This window comes from Eumetopias jubatus, unplaced genomic scaffold, assembly GCF_037043125.1.
Source record: "Eumetopias jubatus isolate StellerSeaLion01/CBP00866 unplaced genomic scaffold, mEumJub1_p1.0 scaffold_12, whole genome shotgun sequence".
Classification (NCBI taxonomy): Eukaryota; Metazoa; Chordata; class Mammalia; order Carnivora; family Otariidae; genus Eumetopias; species Eumetopias jubatus.
In genome coordinates this window covers 58,119,709-58,128,195 of record NW_028274818.1, presented here as the reverse complement: position 1 = coordinate 58,128,195, position 8,487 = coordinate 58,119,709, and the positions used below count along the sequence as shown (strand labels likewise).

At 44.8% G+C, this 8,487-nt stretch overlaps 1 pseudogene; it reads left to right on the top strand.

Moving 5' to 3' along the window:
• Window positions 1-3,074: 3,074 nt before the first annotated feature.
• On the top strand, window positions 3,075-3,728 carry LOC114202968 (large ribosomal subunit protein uL1 pseudogene; annotated as a pseudogene).
• The last annotated feature ends 4,759 nt before the right edge of the window (window positions 3,729-8,487 follow it).

Sequence of the window (8,487 nt, the reverse complement as noted above, 5' to 3'; positions counted from 1 at the left end):
AAACATCCTTCTCAGGTCAGTCTCACCTGTGTGAATCCTGCCCGTCCCCCGGGGACTGGCCGAAGCGCCATTGCCTGCATCCAACACCTGTTGGGCCTCGGCACGTGGGACCTTGCCCCGATACCTGCCTTCCCACGGGGTTTGCCTCTGTGCTAAAGCTCGTCCCATTCTGCCTTGTATTTTTGTTTACCTGTGAGTGTGTCTCTCTCCCACTAGACTGTGAGCCCCTTGAGGGGGAGGACCAGCCTTGTCTTTGTACCCCACAGCACCTGGTACTGTGCCTTGTCTATAGTAGGTGCCCAATAAACGGACCGAGTGCAATTGGTGTGTAGTGCACGTGTGCTAAAAACGAGAGCCGTGGGGCCCACTATGAGGCAGAGCTGGAGACACGTGTCTGGGACACACTAGTATGTCAGTGTTGGGAGCCCAGAACATGCTGAGTGCTCCCCCTGGGCTCCCTGTCTGAGCCCTAGCCCATCTGCAGCGATTGATGCCATGGAGACAGTGTGGGCTGGAGCGGTTACTTCCAAATATTGGCCTTGGATCCCCTGTGCCAGGATGACCAGGAGCACCTGTTAGAAACACAGATTCCTGGGTACACTCCATCCCTACCAGATCAGAATCTTTAGGGCTGGAGCCCAGGAATCTGCATGTCAACAAGTGCTCCAGATAACAGTTGCAGAGCCAAGTTTGGAACTGACTTGCCTAGAATAGAGAAATAGAGTGATAAATCTTGCAGGAACCTCATTTCAGGTAAGAGTTTCGACTTCTGCCCCGGCCAAGTTTGTTGCTACAGCAAGAATGGAGCCAGTGAGCAAAGTCGCTGGTCCCTTGCTTTGCCTTTTTCCTTTTCTGCCACTGCGGGATGCGCCGCTAACTACAGGAGTGAAGTTTCCAGACCGGTGCGATGCATCGCTCTCCCAGACCATTATCAATCACCCTGTGCCAACGGAGTGCTCACGTGGGGCGTCCCTGAGGCAGTGGAAGAAGGTTCTGCTCAGACCCTGCTCCCACCTCTGTTCCATCAGCTGAGCCCACGCAAGCCCACCACATGCCAAGCCTTAGTCTGGGGTGTCCAGACATGACACTATTGAGTCTTGGCTCTTTCCACAGGGAAGGGACCTTCACCACTCTGTGGTTAGCACTGCCCGATCTTTCTGTGCCATTCCATTTTTGGACTCGCTCTCTGGAAACAATGCTCCTCCAGCCACATGGTGTCCTGGGAAGCCACTTGATGCTCTCGGGGCTGCCTGCCCAGCGCTCCAGGTCCCTAACTGATGTATGGGTGACTGAGGCCCCAAGTACCAACACGGCTGCTCTTTGAAAAGCTGCCTGCTCAGCACGTCCCTGAGGCAGGAGTGTTTTTGGCCCCCTAGTTCCCCTGTGACAGCGTAAGAGGCCTTTAAGATATTAATATATTAGCATCTCTGCAAGATGCTATTTTGGTAAGTTTTAAAAAGTGGCCATTTCTCATTCTGTTAGAAGTTTAGGTTATGGCAGCCTGCAGCTGCCCAGCAGGCCTGCCCCAGGCTCTGCCCTGGTCACCAAAGCCGTCGGTCATGCACCTGGAGCTCAGCAAGCACAATTAGGTCCATGAACCTGTCTCTGGTCTTGCCCTTTCTGTCCCCCTCCCCCCAGCCTGGAGCAGACGGGAAACATGGCCCAGGTCAGAGAGCAGAAAGAAGCTCATAACCTTCTTCTTTTTTCATCCATCTTGCTCGGGGGATTGGGTCCTCTGTACAGCGACAGAGTAAACGTTAGCTGAGTTTGGGGTGATTACGTCTCATCAGCCTGGACCCTGCCATGATTTTTGAACAGGTGACACGATAGCTGGTTCTGCATTGAGGGTCTCCATTTGTGTGGTGTCAACCATGCAGCCAGAGTGATATGGTTTCTGGTGGTTTCTCTAGATAGTCTAATTTCCGATTGGGAGAACAACCCTTGGTTGCTTAAGTCATTTTAATGAATGACAGAGTCTCTGATGTACCAAACAAACTTTGGAGACTTTAATACCATTTCCTTGCTCAAGCACCCTCTTTACCCAGCTCATTATAAAACAATAGTGATGCCACTTCAGAGATTTAGGCCCATCACACTGAATTTAAGAGAAACTTAAATCCCACCAGAATAGGGCTGCCTGGGTGGCTCAGTTGGTTGAGGGTCTGACTCTTGGTTTCCACTCAGGTCATGATATCAGGGTCGTGAGCCTGAGCCCCACGTCAGGCCCTAAGCTCAGCGAGGAGTCTGCTGGAGATTCTCTCCCTCTCCCTCTGCCCCTTTCTCCTGCATTCTCTCTCTCAAATAAATAAATAAATCTTAAAAAAAAAATCCCATTGGAATAAAGAGTTAATACAAATCTTTTAGCAAAGCTTGGTCTGTGAAGGTGTCTCCCTTTGTGGGGCCTTTGTTTGGTCTGTGTGACTTCACCAGCCCACCCTGCTCCAGGTGAATCAGCCTTGTCACCAAACACCTCAGCTCACTGTACCTAGGCCAGGAGCTTCCAGGTGCTTCCTGTCACTCAGTGGGCACCTCATAGGACTGGGAAGAAGGATGTAATAGGAGGAGAGTGAAAAAACTGTGTGGTTAAGGTTAATTAATTGAATTTAAATAAAAAAAGAACAAAATGGATAAATAAATATGGTATAATTTAAATAATGCAATATTATATGCATTGATCACTTGCTACACAAAATAGAATGGAGGAAATTTAAAAACATAATATTATAAACAATACCGCAAATGTAGTATCACAAACATAAGAGACAAGATACAAAAATTACATATTGTTTGATTTAAATTTCATAAATCCTTAAAACTTACATACTACTCTATAATATTAGAAAACAGAATAATGGTTATCTTTGGAACTGAGTAGAGACAGGAAGGTGAATAAAAGGGATTCTCTTGTGATTCCTCTACAGTTATATTTCTTGACCTATATATTGGTTTTACATGTATGTTCAGTTTGTGAAAACTTATTTATCTGCACAGTAAGATTTGTAAACTTTTCTCTATATATTGAACACCAATAAAAAGTTAAAATAGCTTTTCCGGTTACTGCGGCGCGAAGAACCATGAGCAGAAAAGTCTCCTGCGACACCCTGTACGAGGTCGTGCGGGAAGTCCTGCACGGGAACCAGTGCAAGAGCCGGAAGTTTTTGGAGACGGTGGAGCTGCAGATCAGTCTGAAGAACTATGACCCTCAGAAGGACAAACGCTTCTCGGGCACTGTCAGGCTTAAGTCCACTCCCCGCCCCAAGTTCTCCATATGTGTTTTGGGGGATCAGCAGCACTGTGATGAGGCCAAGGCAGTGGATATTCCCCACATGGATATTGAGGTGCTGAAGAAACTCAACAAGAATAAGAAATTAGTCAAGAAGTTGGCCAAGAAGTATGATGCCTTTTTGGCTTCAGAATCTCTGATCAAGCAGATCCCACGAATCCTGGGCCCAGGCCTGAATAAGGCTTGCAAGTTCCCTTCCTTGCTGACCCACAATGAAAACATGGTGGCCAAAGTGGATGAAGTGAAGTCCACCATCAAATTCCAGATGAAGAAGGTGCTGTGTCTAGCAGTGGCTGTTGGCCACGTGAAGATAACAGATGACGAGCTTGTGTACAACATCCACTTAGCGGTCAATTTCCTGGTGTCCTTCCTCAAGAAGAATTGGCAGAACATCCAGGCTTTATACATCAAGAGCACCACGGGCAAGCCCCAGTGCCTGTACTAAGGCACAGTTCAATAAATCCTAGTGCTACCCTTAAAAAAACAAAAAAGTTAAAATATAAAGCAACCATTAACAACTGGGAAAATATTGCTTTTCCTAATATAGTGGGCATTTTCCTTAATATATAAAGTGTATCTATGAATATATAAGAAAAAACCCACCATCATCATCTTTTTGTTATCACCAATGACATGAGCAGAGTTCATAAAGAAGGAAATAAAAATGTCTCAAAAAACCTCAATAAAAGATATTTGAAGCCTAGTAGGTATTTGCCACTTTCCCTCAAGACTGGAATAGATTTGGATGAATATCAGCAAGTTAAAATATCACAATTTTGGAGAATATGAATTCGGTTTTATAAACTGCATGTCAAAGTTGGAGAACGAAGCATTCCACTGATAACTTGTTTCAACCTCTCCCTTTTATTTTCTTTACCCTTTCCCACCTCACTGAACCCCTTGGTGGCTCCTGGACAGATTGGTAGACAGAGCAAACACGGGCCTCCTGGAACAGAGGTCTGGGTGGGGAGACATGGTGCCGAAAAAAGCCTAAGGGAAGAGTTTCTGTTGTCTGGAGATATCACATCTTTTCTATCCTTGTTCTAGAGACATCTGTGTCTGCCCAGCACCCCAAACTTCTGGGACAAGAATCCCACACCCCCCTCCCCACACTCATGGGGGAACTGTCTGCCCTCCTCCCACCCTGTAGGTCTTTAGTGGGGGGCCACCAGGCTCACATTCCATCCTGCTGTGTTGGTTGGTTTGGGGGTTTCTGACACTCACTACTGGTGTCCCATTAACTACAGGAAGAACAAGCAGCCGAACACGGTCAAACACACAGAAGGCTCATTAAGTCCAAGTTACACTATGTTACAGGCTATGTTAGGCCTGTGGAGATGCACCAAAAATGCCTTCAAAATGGAGGAAATGGAGCTGAAACTTGACATTTATTGTGAACAAAATGGAATTGGAAACACCTATTAAGGCAAATGGTTAAAAGCTGTGGCAAGTAGACAGCTTTGTTAGCACACATGACTAGTCTAGCCAAGAAAAGGGACTGAGATGATCCCTTTAGGCAAAGATTTTCCCGTTGGGAGGATCCAACATACTGGCTAGATTCCGTGCTAAGCACAAGTCACGCTCTAGATGGACAAACATCTCTCGCTGATTGACTCGTGGAGACTATCCCCATGCTTGGCTGGGTCCTAGTGGGGACGCGCTCATTGTCCCACTGCTCAGCTTGTCTGCCTGGTAATACCACACACATCTCGGTTCTTAGGCTGCTGTTAGGGTCTTGGATCATGAGTACCCAAGTATACAGAAGTGGCTGCAAGGGAAACCGCTGTTCCCATTAGCAGAAGCGAACCCAGATCCTCGTCAGTTGGCAATGGAGGGAGAATGTTCTGTGAGGTGGGGCAGTTAGCTTTTGCAACTTTTAGATTCCTGATGAATCTTTCAGATCACCAGAGCCTCTGTTGCACTGGGCTCTGGGGCTGGCTCCGGTGTGGACATGTGACCATTCCGCAGTGATACTCACACCAAGCTGTAAACGTCTTTTTTTTCCTGAAGGCTTATTGCTTATAGAGGGAAACTAAACATGACGGTTACATACATCTAGAAAACTTGGTAGCATTCAATCACCTTCAATTTATTGGAGTCTATTTTAAAGATTTTTATTTGTATTGAGATGTAACATTCAGTAAGTAAACAAATATTAAGTGTATGGCTTGATGAATGTTTACAAATATATCTACTTATAAAACTCCCAACAAGATCGAGAACATTTCCAGCATCCCAGAAGGCTCACCCCCAAGATAAACACTCTTGTGATCACCTTCAATGTGTATATTAGTTTCACCTGTTCTTGACCTTCATCTAAGCGGAATGGAAAGGGAGGGACCCTTTTGTGTCTGAACACTGTGTCTTTAGTGCCCTGTCTAGCTAGCCCTCCGTCCTGGAAGGTTATCTTTTCATTCATTAGTTGAAATACCCTCAGTAGATAATTAAAATTCTTTGATATCCAAACCAAGACATGCCCAGAAGAAAGCAAGCATTTTTCTTCTGTGGCTTCCCACCTTCTCTCTGGATCACTAGCAGAGAGAGTGTCTATCTTCTTTTCCCAGATGCTTACTCTCTCCCTCCCCCCGAATGACAACCACATTCCAACGCAGCATAGTAAATTCAACCCCTGCACATTTCTGATTGTTGCAATATTGTTTTGTTACGAGGGTTTTAGAATGTATTTATTGTAGTCCATTCTCTTTTCAGATGAGAAAACATTGGTTTAGCATCACCCACGAATGGAGTTGATCACAGTATGTGATAGGATTTGAAAGCCAAAGAAAAAGGACCCCCAAAGTATGTATTTTCTGGAGCCTGACCTACTCCAGGTTTTTTTTTTTTTTCCCAATCTGTGTTTCTTTTGGGTTAAGACAAAAACTCTCTTTTATTATGTAAATATTATCTGCGGTGAATATCTAAGTCAATTTTCTATTGCTTACAATGCTGCGGGCAATAGAAATTATCCTACTATTTAGCTAGTAATTAAACGAGTTCCTGAGAGGAGGACATCAGGTTGAGGTGAAGAGATCATTGATGACTGCATAAAACTTGGCTGATGTTTGGCAGCCAAGAGACATAAGAGAGCACAGAGTGAGGAGAGAATCACAGGTATGGAAGGTGTGGTGTAGCAATCATTCTCGCCTCTGTTTCCCCTCCTTCTGCAGTTGGTGGTGGTGGCAGAGAGGACCCGGGCCACGGGTCTTTCAAAAAAAAAATCTAAAAAATCTAAAAAATTACTATCTTGCCTTTTATGACCTGGCCTTGAAAGTCATGGCATCCCTTCTGTCCTAGTTCCAACCAATCCAGATTTAAGGAGGAGGGAATGTGAACTCCACCTTTTGATAGTAGGCATGCCAAAGCCATACTGGGAGAAAAGAATGTGACATGGGAAATGTTCTTGTGGCCATTGTTGAAAAAACCTATCTGCCATAGTAGTCCAGTCTTGATTTTAATGTTACTTTTGCAACTTGGGGTTTGCTTGTTCCCAAATGTTGAGCCAGTGCTAAGTCCAGAGTCTCAGATCCAAGGTTTTAGACTAACTGACCCTAAATCCAATGTCTCAGTTCAAAGTTTTAAAACTATGAAGGGAGAACTTTTCTCCCACTCAGAGCCCAGACAAAGATGGATAATCTTCCACGTAATTCTTCCAATGCCAGTTGGTGGACTTTCCCAAGTTTACTCTTTTATGGACTATGTCACCTTTTGAAGGTCAGGGTTCTTATAACTGCCTCTGTTTTATTTTTTTAGGCCTCCTTCTCCCACACTGGATGGAGCTCCCCCAGAACGGTGGCTATATCTCCATCTTTGTATTTCTAACAATAAACACAAACACCCGTTCTGTGGTAGAGGCTCAACTAGTGTTTCCGAATGGAAGTGAAATTCTTTCTTCTATTTTGACCTCATGCTTCTGTCCTTTATTAAGTATCCATTCATTCCTGCTAACTTCCTTATTTTATCTTGGAATTTTTTTTAAAAAGTTATTTGTCGTTTAACAACTCCCGACATTCCTGGAGCTAAAGGCCTGTAGATATCCAATAAATTAATAATGTTATGAGTTTAGCATTTATACGATTCTGTATATTTGCAAAGCAGCAAGCATAAATATTTCAGTGCAATGCACTTAAAAGGTAGCAGGGTAGAAAAGCATCTCCCTAGTTCTGTGCTCCTGTGGGGTGATGTTTCTATTTCTGCTCGACCCACATTCAAAAGAAAATACAAATTCCATACCTCCTCCCTTCAGTGCATATGAAGGTCTGCGTCTTTGTTAAGGACCTGGATGCGGCAGCGGGTAAAACCCTGAGTCTCGGTGGTTTTATACAACAAGACTGTAGCGATCACTCATGTAACCCTCCCACATGGCTTCCTGGCGAGAAGAAGCCATTTTGCTTCATGAGAGGTGTAGATACAGAGAGGAGTGTTAAATGCGGGTCATTTTTGTACTCACTCTTACTGCAGAGTCTTCCACGTCAAGAGATTTAGGAACAAGGAACGTCCAACACCTTGGCATTTTGCCACTGAGGCTTCATCTCTTGCTCTTGGGATACTATCTTCTCTGTTCCAAGGAAGGGCTTTGCTCTCAACAACATGGCAGCTACTTCCGACTGCAGGTTTTCATAGGACATGGCTAAAATGATGATAAGATGTTAACTCTGCTTAAAAAAATAAAGTCCTGGAAATGAAAAGAATGGGGCTCACACTGTGGCAATTCAGGTGCTTAGAGGTGGCTTGTGACACCTCTGCTTGCAGGCCCTTAAACCCTATGACAGAGATGGCTGGCGTTCTTGTCAGGCCTCTCGGGACTGGCAAGAGTTATGTCATCTTGATGCATCCGAGTGACAACCATAATCGGCTCCCCTAGAGACATCTGGCCCTCTCTCTTGTAGCAACTAGAATCTATTAACAGTTCAATCTTGATAATTTAACCCCAATCCATTACAAATGCCCTGTGTTACTGGGAAGAATATTATTTATGTGCCAATTCATTGGCTTGTGGACTTCAGATGCACCTTAATTGGCAGGAACCCAACAGAAGATTGGGGCTTTTTGATCTTGAATTGAGGACAGCTTCAGGGCCAGGCCTGGGACAGGATTCAGTTGAACAAAACACAGTGTGCCAACCCCCCAAAAGACCACCAGGAAAACTTGCTGACAAAGCAAAATTGAGTTTATTACTTATGGCAGTAAAGGAGTACACACCACCT